We start from the raw sequence: 13,933 nt of genomic DNA, 5'->3' as shown, positions 1-13,933 counted from the left end.
GGGGGAGGATTTATAGACTTGTCAATTCTAGAATAAATGAGGCAGGCTGAGATCTGTCTCCTGAGCTAAGGAATTGGACCGAAGCCTGGGGGGTCAGGAGAGAGGTGGGGTCTCACATGAGGAGGAGGAGATGACGTCACAGGACAAAACGTATCTACACATTTGCCCTACTGTAAGATATGATACAAAGCTTATTCTGGAAATATCTCGAGATCTAGTAATCTACATTCTCTAAGGCACATTTCTCCAAAGGCTCCATGGGCCTCACCTGGCCTTAAGTCCACATACCACAGGACACATGTAGGAAAAGTCCTGCTCTGGAAGCCTTGGTGGAGGCCTATCTGAGCCTTTTTGGTAGGTTGGCAACACAACCCTAACTTGTCCCCTTTACAAAGACAAGTTGAAACCCTAGTCAGTGTTTTGGCCCTCCCTGGTGGCTCAGCGGGTTAAAGCACAGCACTAAGAAGCTAAAGCCAGTACCTCATGAGTTCGAATCCCGCCTGCCTTGGAGGAGATCCACATGGCGAGGCAGACCTCTCCTGACCCGCCCGCTGCTCCCCTCAGCAGTGTACTTCGTTGCTCTGCCTGTTCTGCTACCCTCTCTGTCTGTGGTGAATCCTCTCACCCTCCACATCTCTGGCCTGTACCCCAGTTCCGTATGAATAAATAAATAAATCTTTTTTTTTTTAAAGATTTATTTGTGCATACAAAACTGGGGTACAGGCCAGAGGCTCAGGGGCGGTGAGAGGCTTCACCAGAGACAGAGTGGGGAACAGAACAGGCAGATCAACAAAGTACACTGCTGAGGGGAGCAGCGGGCGGGTCAGGGGAGGTCTGCCCTGCCATGTGGTCCCCTCCGGAGCAGGCGGGAATCGAACTCATGCAGAAGCGGCTTTAGATTCTCAGTGCTGTGCTTTAACCTGCTGCGCCACCAGGGAGGGCCCCAAATAAATAAATCTTAAAAAAAAAAAACAAAACCCTAGTCAGTTTTTAAATAGGAGTTTTGCAGAATAAAGTGCAACTTCCTTAAATTCTAATTCCAAATTTCTGCAATATGGACCCGACACCTTACTTCCCCACAATTTTCTCCATTGCGTAAATATTACACTTGAGACAAACTTCCTTCCTTCCCTCTTAACACAAAATCCACATTTCTTTGTTGCATCTCTCCTCCCACCCTGTCTTCCTTTTCCTCTTTCTTAACCTCCCTCTCTTCTATCCTCAAGACCTATTTCAACATCTCCTTCCTTTTCATCCTCTTTTCCTCTGAACTCTTTTTGCTTTTATAATCCACCTTGTCATTCATTTGACTCTGTAAGTCCTACATGTCTATGTAGTTTTCTTATTTTAAACGTAAAACCTGATCAATTTAAAAAATGGATGGTATAGAGGAGCAAACTGAAATGTCCAAGCACTTGTATTAAAACAACAACTATGAAAGAAGAAAGTTACATCATTTCTGTATGTGTGGGGGAAAGACCATCTAGTCTGATGGTCCAAAATATATAAATCTTAAATGTGGAGACAGTCCCATTTGATTTTGTAAAAGTGTCACATTTGTATGCAATATTTGCTCTATGGGGTAAAACCAAAGTGTCTTTTTTTTATTAGAGGCATTTTTAACTTTCAGCACAGTGCCATGAAGTTCAGTGGATTTCAGAAAAAGCTGATGTCTTAAGTAGTGACTTGGACATGGAGTTGGGGAGCCAAACCCCAAGGGTCAAGGTCATTGTTGGGCAGAAAAGCAAGAGATTTATTGACACATAAGAAGAAGGACAGGACGGTTCTCTGGACAGAGTCCTAAGTGGGTACCTGCTGAGGGGGTGGGAGTTTGGACATTGGATGTCTCAGACTGTGTCTCTTGCTAATTGGTTGAGGTTCCCTGGGTCTTCCAGGTTACTTGGTCTGTTTTCCTAGAATGAGCTTCTGTCCATTGCTTCTCATGGTGTGGGTTTTCTGAACAGTTTTCACTGGGTTAGGCACCCTCACCCTACCTGGTGGCCTGTACTTAAAATAACTTCCACCACCAGTAGGATGATTTGTCAATGGGGAAATGAGTGAGTTGCCCCAAAGAGAGAAGGTAATTTGAGTCAGAACAACAAGGAGTTAATCCCTCACACTTCAGGTTGGAGTAGGCAGTGTTCACAGGAAGCTGGTGGATACCTTCAGGGTCTACACCTCCCTCCAAGACAGGGGCTCCTTCTACCGTATTGAGGCTTAATATTTAGTAAAGAGCAAGAGCTTGTGTAAACAACTGACACCAGTATTCAGGGGATGTTGTGTACATCTTTCTAAGGTTAAGAAGTCTGTGCCTAGTTGATGGGTGTGATGAAGGAAAGAATAAAAATCTTAAAGGAGGCATCACAACACTAACACCTGACTCACACAGGAGGTGGGGGTTGAGGGGGTTAATATGGCCATTAACCCAGCTATAGAAATTAAGATTCTTAGGCATCAGTGCATTATCAACAAGGCATAAGACCCAAGCAGGTTCAGACTGCTGTAGGGATCATCAGCAGCACAGATCTGAGGGTAAAGATTATGGAGATTGGGCCCATTTCAGAATCTCTGGCCCTTTTAGGTTCTGCATAGTTATCCAAAATCAGCAGCAAACAGGCCACTCCACAAAGGAGTGAGCCCCTCCCAAAGACAAAAAAGACTGTATCAGGGCAATCTCTGCACTGGCATGGGGCAGCAGTCCTCTGCCCACAGGTGCTTCTTTCCACTCTCTCCTTCTGCAAGGCAGTAGCCTCCTGCCTCCCCAGGGGTTTCTCTGCACTGCCCTTCCTCACCAGGACTGCCCTCCTAGGGCCATGCAGATCTCTGTCTTGCCAAACCTGTCCCTTTTGGGCAGCTCGTCCTGCCCACTCGTGTCTATGCAAGTATCCTTTATTCTCCTGTCCCGTCCCTCATAAACCTGTTTTTTACATATAACTTCTTTTTCTTGTGGAGAGACTTGTCTGGGAAACTTGCCTGTGCCGATGGGAGGGGAACTGGTAAAACCTTTCCCAAAGTGAACCCAAGGACCCGGCTCTCTAAACCCATCAACTTCAAAACCATATCAGGTGCAAGCTAATGTGGATGAAGATAACAATGAGGAATTTGGCTGCTGTCCCAGACGAGGCAGTGGCCTCCCGGACCTGAGATGACACGGCAACATGGCATCCCTTTGGTTTTCCTATAGGCGCAAAGTCCACCATCCCCAAAATGTCTCTTTGGCCCAAGGATTATTTCATAGCAGGAGCTCTGAAGGCTGGGTCTGGGGTCGCAAGTAAGAAAGAGAGACGAGAGTAAAAGTCAAGGAAGGAAGTTTGTTGCTCTCTTGGGCAATCCCCACACACATGTATGGCAGTATTGCAATGGTATTGGTGAAAAGCAAGCTTTTTATAGTTATGGGGTGGGCCACCTTTGTGGGACACTTTGCCCTATTTGGAGTTGTTTCTCGCCTCCTTTTTTCGAGCCACTGGCTTCTTTGACCCTTTCTCCTGTGGTAGTCAGGTGATGCTTAGTCACTGGGCAGGTTCCAGATCTTTAAGTTTCTGCCCTGGGGTGGTTCTTAACTTCCCCCTGGGCCTAACACTTTTGAAATAGACTTGTGTGAAAAGATGTTTCCCTTTGCTCACCATTGGATAAGGCTGCTGCTGAAATCTGAGTAATAGACAGTGTTGGCTGCTGGCCTTTCCAGTGCACCTCTACCCCCAGCTTCCTTTGTCTCTGCTGCAGTTGAGTTAGTGCTGACTTAAGCATTTATTGAGTTACTCACTTTAGCTGGGTTTCTCCCAGGAATCCACACTACTCTGGAGCATCTTTTGGTGTTTCCTCTTGTTAATCTGTCTGATATTAATTTGATTATTTGCCGTCCTGGGAGAGCCTTCAGGGATAAAAGGAAAGGCCCCACAGCCCCAAAACCTGGGGCCTGGGGAGAATGGCCCTTCCCTGCACACTTGACGGATTGCAGCACATACTTCTAGGAAGCACTTTTGCTTGTGTAAAAAAAAAAAAAAAAAAAGTAAAATATGAACAACACTGACATGTGAGAGAAACTGTTAGATTTACCGCAGCTTGGTGATTCCTGACAAAATCTAAACAGTCCTTGCAAAAAAAAAAGTGAAAAATGTGGGGTTGCTGAAAAACTCTAACTATAGATGGAATTAGTAAGGATGCTTTTAGACTTAAGGTAAAATGTCGGGGACCTGCCCTGATCATGGGCTGTTAAAAGGCAGACACAGGCAGGATCTTAAGATGGGAGCGGCGTAAGCGAGCAGATATTCCAAAAAATGGAGGGCAAAGGGGAGTGGGCATGAAGAAGACACGGGAGTCAGAGTTGGGTGCAAGTCTTCTTGCTCTGGTTTCAGCAGAGGTTTATTTTATACATTTCAAGCAAGAAGTGGGATGACATTAGCATATGAATTGGGCTGTGATCACGATCACCTTCTAAGAATAGTCTGGGGTCCTATTGACCTTTAGTTGAGATTATAACATTATTTTAAAAATCCATCTATCAAGGTTAAAACAGGTACATAGAGTCACAAAATTTAAGACTAATATCACTATATTTACCACAGTGAAGATTAACCAAAATAAAGTCCCTTAAACCTTACCTACTACTTAATGGCTTTCATTTTCATTGAGACATCTTAGGGGGTAAAGTGAGGGCAGGAATGGGGGAAATTTTCTTGTAAATCATTCACAAAAGGAATTACAATAAAGTTCTTTGAAGACTAATTAGAAGGCTTAAGCGAATTTCCTTGAAGTCTAGACAGTAGGAAACCTAATTAGTTCTGAATAGAAGACTTGGGTGAATTTCCTTATCTAAAGACCAGATAGTAGAAAGTTTAAGTAGTTCTTTAGAAACTGAATAGAAGGCTATGTGGGATAGTAGAGTGGTGAGATTTGGGTTCTTGTCCCATCCGGGCAGTAAAAGAATATGCTCTAGTACTGCCTCAATATTGACTTTGCTAATACAGCCAATTGCTTTTATTAATCAGCTGATTGTAAAATCATTTTTTATTTCAAGAGGAATTTCTCACCCTGGTGCAGTGCTTGCTTGTCCGGGCCAGGCAGCACCTTACGAGGCTAAGGCAATCCAGTTGAAAACTGAAGGTTGCTTAAAATAATTTGATTATACAAAAAAGGGAGGTCATAATGTTATAGGGCACCCCAAATCTGTTAAGAAGACAGGGGGAGAGGGGCAACCTAAAGCCCCAAAAACCTGCCTGCTCTAAGTGGGTTCTGCCATCTGCCGCAACAAGACAAAACATAAAACTTTAATAAAAAGGACTTTAATACAGTAAATATACAATATGGAAGACAAAGAATATAACTTCTAAATCAAACACCTGAAGTGACCCATCCCCTCGTGGGCAAAAGTCAACCCGAAAGGGATTGGCCCGAAGCAAAGCCTGAAAGCTGCCCCAATACTAAAGCACCTTCTGGCCGGGACCCATGGAAAAGGGTCAGAAATGGCCAGACAAATCTGAGAGCAAAAGAGCAAAATCAAAATTAATATAAACACTGCTATAGTCACCTCCCTACAGGTATCTCACCCACATCTGCCTTAACCAGTTCAGGGCCAGGAAACGAGCACGGTTTCTTCACCACATGCTTGCTGCTCCATGTGGCTTCCTTAGGTCTCCTCCTTCTGGCTCTCCATCCAGCTTCCTTCTCTCTTCCCTTCTCTCTTTCTTCTCTCCTTTTTCTCTGCTCAGCTCCACCCCCCTTCTGGGTGGGGCAGGGAACCTGGAACTTCCCTTTTTCCTAGGGACCACCCTGTTACAATAACATGAGCTAGCGTGGAAATTCTGATTTTTCAGAGCTTTTCCATTTCTATCTGGAATTTGTCGGTCTCTAGAAGTTGCATAGCTTGTGTCAGCAAAATAAAGCAGTCGGCTGGTCACCAATACTTTTGGAAGTCAGTTTTGGAGATGCTGGTGAAGGAGGAAGGAATGCAGGGGAGGCACCACAAGACTGAGTCACACAAAGGGGACAGGTAGAAGGGGCTGGTGCAGCAACTGACAGCCAGAAAATCGAGATCCTCAGGCACCCTGATGCCTGGTGCCCAGGTGAAGATAAGGACTTGGAGATAGAAATGAAGCTCACTAGGGAATCTCCAGTCCTGTCAGATTCTATTCAAATTCAACAGACCTAGGCTCACAGGGAGTGAGCCCCTCCCAGGGAGAGGCTGCCTATATCTGCTCAGTCTCTCCACCAGCACTGGGCAGCCGCTCCACTGCTCACCTGTGCCTATGCAGGTGCTTCTTCCCACCGGCTCTCTCCCTCTGCAGGGCAGCAGCCTCCTGCCTGCTGTGACCTGTGCCATGCCGGGACTCCTCTGCACTGACCTCCCTTCGTGCAGGCCGCTCTCCTAAGACCGCCCGCCTGCACCCATGCAGGTCTCTCTCTCTGCAAGCCTGTCCCTTTGGGGCAGCTCTTCCTGCCCACTTGCACCTATGCAAGTGTCTTTTCCTCTCCTGTCTCTTTCTAATAAACATCCTCTTTAAATATAACTGAGTCTCTGTCTTGTGAAGAATCTTGTCATGTGCTGCAGAAAGGGGAGCTCTGGTGAAACCATTCCTAGAGTGTACCGAAGGCCCCCGAACTCAGAAAACAACATCACTAGGTTTGGAGAGTGGGGTGTGTAAAAGTATTGGAATGTTGCTTGTGGTTAAAAACTAACGGGATGTTATTAAGGCCCTAGATGTTATCAGAAGCCCATAAGGCAGCAGGACATTGCTTGAAAACTAACTGGATGTTATCGGAGGCCCTGATATTATCAGAAGCCCAGGCACCAGCAGGACATTACTTGCAATTACCACCTGCATGAGGGAGGATCCAAGAGTGACTCATCCTATGGACTGCATACTTTGGAAATTTCCCAGCCCACTGATTTTGCTATATAAGACCCTCTGTTCAGAGGCTTGGGGTCCATCCCTTCTGGGCAAGACAGCTCGGGGATTGGACCCTAGCCCGGACTAGCAATAAAGGCTTGTACTTGGCTTTTGCATCAGTTCTGTGTCTCTGCATTTCTTGAACGCTAACAGGGTGTTGGGTATACTCTGGAAAAAGCTTCCCCAGAGCTCCCCTTTCAGCAGCACCAGTGAGTTTTCCAAACAAATTTCTCCATTAGACAGATACCTTTAGTTGTATCCAAAAGGGTAGGTTTACTTTAAGAGGGAGAGAAAAATAAGGACACGTGCATATCACATCATTATTGGCATTAGTGGCTTCGGAGTGTGGGGTCCTTGGGCTCACTCTGGAAAGGGTTTGCCAGAGCTCGGTGAGCTCAGTGACACACAGCGAGTTCCCCAGGCAAGTTTCTCCATGAGACAGAGATATTAGTCATATTTAAGGAACAGGTTAATTAGAAAAGGGACAGAAAAGTAAAAGACATTTGCATAGACACAAGCGGATAAGAAGAGCTGCCCTGAAAGGGGCAGGTTTGCTGAGAGAGGCAGGCGGGCAGACTTGGGGAGAGCAATATCTGCTGAGGGGGGTCAGTGCAGAGAGGACCCGGAAGGTACAGGTCACGGGCAGGCAGGAGGCAGCTGCCCTGCAGAGGGAGAGAGCGGGTAGAAAAAAAGCACCTGAATAGGCACAGGTGGGCAGAGGATTGCTGCCCTCTGCCAGTGCAGAGACCGTGCTGATACAGACTTCTCTTTGGGAGGGCCTTATTGTGAGCCTTGGTTTTGTTGTTGATTTTGAATAGAATCTGAAAGGGGGTCCTCCCTGTGGCACAGTGGGTTAAAGCCAGCACTGTGAAGCTAGCTCCAGCCACTTCAGCATGAGTTGGATCCCTGGCCAGGGAGGTGACCCACATGGCGCGGCAGACCTCTCCTGTCTGGCCCACTGCTCCCCTCAGCAGTGTACTTCATCAGGCTGCCTGTTTTGCTCCCCACTCTGTCTCTGGGGAATCCTCTCATTGCCCCTGCACCTCTGGCCTGTACCCCAGTTCTATATATATAAATTTTAAAAATCCTTAAAAAAATAAATCTGAAAGGCACGGGAGATCCCACAATGGGCTCCATCTCCATATCTTTATCTTTCACCTTTTGGGTCTGTGATAGATACAGCCCTAAGCAGTCTGCTACCTGCTTTCATCTTATGCTTTGTAACCTAGGCCTTGGGGCCTAAGAATCTTGGTTTCTATAGCTGGGTCAAGGCTGTGCTAATCCCTTCCATCCCCAACTCCCTGTCAATCTTTCTATTCCTTCCTCTTCATGGTCACAGGAGGGCATCCTGGGGGAGCTCCCCTGCTGGGTAGTAGGGGAGGGTGGTCAGTGAGTAGAAGCCTGGCAGAAGGGCTCCTCCCCTGAAGAGGGAGAGGATTGGGGAGCAAGGAGTCCTGCATAGGCCCAGCTGGGCAGCAGAGATTGCCCTGATGGAGTCTTCTCTTGGGAGGGCTCACTCCTTCCTGGAGAGGTCTTTTTGCTGTTGAATTTGGGTAACCATGTAGAACATGAAAAGGACTGGACACTCTACACTGGCCTCTATCTCCATAATTCAGGCCTGCACTCCACACTGCATGGGTTCTGACAGGACTTTTACAGGAACTAAGGAATTTTTCATTCCTAGAGCTGGTTTAACCACTATGTTAATCACTTCTGTTCCCTCCTCCAACTCAGGGCATTTCCTGAGACAGGTTTCTAGTTTTGTGGCTCCTCTCCAACTTTTCTACCTTCATCCTCCATCATTTTGACTTCCAGGGAAATCTGCCTTATTTTCCAAAATTCATAAAAGGAACTTTTTTCCCCTGGAGAAAATACAGTAAAATGGGGAGGTGCATGCAAATAAAGCACCACCGAAGTCACCAGTGTGCTTAGGCCTCTGGAGAGCTCTGGAGCAGATCCAGCTGGGTGTGATGTCATTTTTTGAGTTCGGGGTCCTTGGGTTCACTCTGGGAAAGGTTTCACCAAAGCTCCGCTCTCAGTGGCACACAGTGGCGAGATTCTACATGAGACAGACTGAGTTATATTTAAAGAGGAAGTTTATTAGAGACAGGAGAGAAAAGTCACTTGCATAAATGCAAGTGGGCAGAAAGCGGGTGGGAAGAAGCACCTGCACAGTCACAGGTGGGCAGTGGAACAGCTGCCCCGTGCTGGGGGAGAGACTGCCCTGATATAGGCAGTTTCTCCTTGGGAGGGGCTCACTCCTTGTGAGCCTAGGTAGAACTTGAGAGGACCAGAGATTGATGAGCTTCGTCTCCATGTCCTTATCTTTTACCTTTTGGGCCTGAGCTTCAGGCACAGCCCCCAACAGCCTGTTATCTGCTGTAACCTCTTGGAGACATCCAGGCATCCTGGACAACGGGCTTTGGCGCCTGAGGACCTTGATGTTATGGCTGTGTCAGTTGCTGTGGTAGCGTCTTCTATCTGTCCCCTTTGTGCAACTCGATCCTGTGATGCCTCCCCTGTATTCCTTCCTCCATCATCATGACTACCATTTGTGGTGGCTTTTTCCCTTCATACTTACATAGACTTGCTGATGAAAAGTCATATTCACCAGCTTGAGGCTCTTCTGAATTCTGAAAAAGGACAGTGCTCTGAGAATAATTTTCTGCTCATCCCTCGACTTTTCTATTTGGTTTTTAGTTGGGAATAGTGCATGGTATGAGTTATTTAAGTTCATGTGCCACTGAGATGTAGTGAGTGGACCATTATGGTGTGTATTTATTTGTTTTTTTAAAGATTTATTTACGCACATAAAACCGGGCTATGGGCCAGAGGTGCAGGAGCAGTGAGAGGATTCACCAGCAATAGAGTGGGGAGCAGAGCAGGCAGATTGACGAAGTAAACTGCTGAGGGGAGCAGCAGGTGAGAAAGGAGAGGTCCGCTGTGCCGTGTGGGTCACCTCCGGGGCCGGGGATCGAACTGGCTGTGGCTAGCTTGCAGTGCTGAGCTTTAACCCACTGAGCCACCAGGGAGGGCCCCATGGCATGTATTTAAATAGAGATGGGGCAACTAGTTGGTTGAGACAATGGTGGCATAGATATAGCTTGAAGTAGATGGTTCTGGGGCTTTAAGGTTCCCCCTAGTTTGGTAATTTGCCAGCGGACTTATAGGACTCAGTAGCAGTTCAAGTGCAGCACAGGCTTTACTACACCATGAGCTGCAGGGCACCGGCCATGGGGACTGGGCACGTCAGGGGCAGCCCATGACCCAGGCCTTACAAGCCTGAGCCACACGGTGTCGGGGACCTGCCCCAACTTTTGTTCGGTCCTGAAGAGGTTGGAGAAAGCGTCGGTGCTGAGGTTCTGTAAGAGAGAAAATGAGAGACAGCGCACTCCAAAGCTTGGAGAAACTGCTCCGTTTATTGCCCAGACAGCAGGATTTTTATATGGTAAAATTTGGCATTATTACTCGATACCCATCATGTCCACATATTTTGATCACACAGAAGAACAATATGAAACATTACATGATTAATTACACTTCTCTGAAAGAAGGGGAAACGCTACCATCATATTTACTATATCAAAGTACTAACTTATAATTAATCATATCCCAGAAAGCCATCCTTAATCATTAAAGACATCACTATAGAAAACAGTTACTTGTTACCTAAGAAACATTGCGTTACCATTATTAAAATTTACAAAGGTCAATATTGTTTCTTCATGGGAGAGTCATTTTAGTCTTGGCTTACTAAGCAACAGATTCCCGTGGCCTAGCAAATCAAATAGTTTTGAATCTTTTAACAAAACAAGAGTGGAGGCACTGTGCCTGTTCACCGAGAAGGGAACTTCCTTGAAGCCAGCTTCACCCATTCTTTGTGACCAGGTCTGTGACCAGGTCAAGTGGTCTGGGGGGGATCTCGGCGCAATAACACAAAATGTGCTCGTAAGAGCGCTATAACACAAAATGTGCTCGTAAGACCCAGGACAGGGACATGGGCACACTGTCTTCTCAGAGAATCTCACTCAGGATTCGGAGCCTCAGGCTTTTCAGTGACTGGTCATACAGGCATATCTTGCTATGCTACTAACTCTAGCAACCCAGACTCAGGACAGCCCTGAAGTTTGTGTACAGCAAATCAACAGGCTGACATTGGATGGTACATTGCCCCAGGTGGACCCAGTCACTAGTCAGTCAGTAACCCTGCTGATGGCCACAGTGGGCAGTCCTTGTTCCAGATATAAGGGCTGAGCACCAGACCCGCTCTGTGGACTCACCCAGATGACCTGAGAGTGTTTTCACCATTGTAGACTCTTACTCATCTACAAGGTTTACATCCTAACATTTAACATGCCCAAGGAATTGAGACCAAACTGATCAGGGAGGAAAGTCAGATTGCAGAAAAAATAATAAGGAAGTGAATGACATCCAGAATGAGAGGACTCATAGGAATCAAAGGTTACAAAGCAATTTTGTCCTCTCAGCTTAGGGGAATGAGTGTAAGCAGAAGCTAGATATTAATATTATGATGTTTATTTTGAATTTCAGATGAAATACCTAAGCCATTGTATCTCTAAAGTAGGGGTGGAACTTTTCTCTTTCGTTGACCTGAGTAATAACCTCCTAAGAGCCCAGCACCTACCCATCTAAGAATAAGAAACATCAGCACAGAATCAGGGTCAGAGGGGTACTTCTGGTCCAGATCCCACAGCCAAACTGGACCTTCTAGCACAGGGAAACTTAAGTGCCTGAGAACTGCCTTGTAGAAGAGGAAGTGAAAATGCTGAGAAAGGAAGAATCGAAGCAGAAAGGGGCCCACAAGGACTACTGATTTTTCTTCTTTCCTCTTCTCTCTTTATAAATACTTGCAAGACACCCCTTAAGTAAACACTCCAGGCACTTAACATGTGTCCTGAGGCATGAGTTCAAGGGAATTTGGTTCATGTCTGCGTGCTTTCTAATAAGTGTTAAACCCCTCCATTTGTCAGATCTACACCAAGGCCCTTAATACTAAGGCCACTTCCTGGGGCATTGGACACACAATGAGCTACCTCACAGCTGGGCAGACCTGGATGTTTGGCTTGGCTCTCTTGACCAAAAGGATGGTAGAATTTATGCTATGTGTTTACAGTGGTAATCCTCCTCGTGAACCCTGAGGTGAGGGATGGTACAGGTAGTTTTCAATAGCCTGTCCTGTTAGCGCACCTGACTCGATTATGTGAGCAGAGAGATAAAGTCCTGTTAGAAGCCTCTCTGGAGTCCCATCTGCAGCCAGATTTCCTTGCTCATATATGCACATGTCAACCACCAACTTCGCCATGAATGCCTAAGGATTTTGGGGAGCTTATTTATGTTAATTGTTGCTTTAAGCAGCTAACTTGGGGGATACTATGCAGTTATATAGCTAACTAGCTAACTTGTCAAGGCATGAGTTTAATGAAATAAGGCTGAATGGTAAAATAATGAAGCACAGATTCTTTCTGTGGTACAGCGGGTTAAAGCACAGCACTATGAAGCTGTCCGAAGTCGCTTGAGCATGAGTTCTATCCCCAGCAACAGAGGTGACCCACATGGCACAGACCTCTCCTGACCCATCCCCTGCTCCCCTCAGCATTGTATTTCAGTACATCTGCCTACCCTGCTCCCCACTCTGTCTCTGGTGAATCCTCTCACCCACCACACCTCTGGCCTATACCAGAGGTATATACAATAGGTATATTTGTATGCATAAATAAATACATTTTTAAATAATAATAAGAAGAAGAATGATAATAATAATTAAAAAACAGCTTATTTTGTGCTCAAGAGAAATTTTTTTTACAGCTCCCACTATGTACTTGCATGCCATGAACACTTGGAGTGGATGAGAGAGATGCCTTACTTTATACATTGGGAAGGGGGAATTAGGCCACCATCAGACCACAGACACCATCCCAGACAGGTCAGTTTTACAAGATTACAAAAGGAAGCTAAGACTCAGAAATTGGCTTAAGGTTATTCATTCCCCATTGAAATTCAACAAGTTTCCGCAAGAGCTTGTACCTCAGTTTGAAGACCCCTGTAACAGGAAACAGTGAATGTGGCTAAGTAAACACGGGGTTCCAGTGGGCCAGTTCTCTCACTGGCAGCTTAACTAATCTAGCCAGGCATCGTCCATCACGGCCTGGCTTGGCCAAGTTTCCTGAGGCCACAGAGAACACCTGTGCATTAGCACTGCTTGCCGGCCTTTGATGCTCCTTGGGTCCCCTCATGTCTAAAACAAGAAGAAAGGTGTCAACTTGCTTGGTTTGTTTTAGACAACTTTTCTTTTTCTGGAATTCCTTTACTTTCGTATTGTTAAGACAGATTTTTCTGTTTCTTTCTTCCTCATACATATTTACCTTAAGAACCCTTTCCCCTTATAACACAGGTTTAGCATGGCAACTTGATACTTTTAAACCAACCTAGGATATTTTAAGATGTGACTTTGCTATAGTTACTTAATATATTACCATCCCTCACACTACACAGTCACATTTGAAGTCTTACTAATGCAATTATAGCTGACTCTTTATGAAGGACAGAAGTAAGTATCTAGTCTAGATTTCAATTTCTTCAAGTATCTCCAAGATATTTTACTGTTTCTTTCTCTCCATGAAAAGCTGACATCTTTGAAGCTGTTTTAAAATAGAACTAAGGAATATTGCAAATAAATTGCATTATCTGACTTATTGAACTGGACCATAGACCTTTGACTGGGCCAAGGAACTTTGGACTGGGCTAAAAGCAGTTGTATTAAGTAATTCCCAAGCAAATAATTTTTTGAGAACTGATGATTTTGAACTTTAAGCAGAGATTAGAAATCAATGAATTACCTTTCCATCCATTCTAGGTAATCACTAATCAATTGTGTACAAACAAGAATAGTTTAAGCTTGTTAATACTAACTACTCTTTTTTTTAAAGATTTATTTATTTCTGTATATAGAATTGGAGTACAGGCCTGAGGTGCAGGGAGGGTGAGAGGATTCACCAGAGGCAGAATGGGAAAGAGAACAGGCAGAT

Source organism: Condylura cristata, unplaced genomic scaffold, assembly GCF_000260355.1.
Source record: "Condylura cristata isolate star-nosed mole 26May11 unplaced genomic scaffold, ConCri1.0 scaffold00004, whole genome shotgun sequence".
Taxonomy (NCBI): Eukaryota; Metazoa; Chordata; class Mammalia; order Eulipotyphla; family Talpidae; genus Condylura; species Condylura cristata.
The sequence above is the reverse complement of the archived record's forward strand: the minus strand, read 5'-3'. Positions refer to the sequence as shown.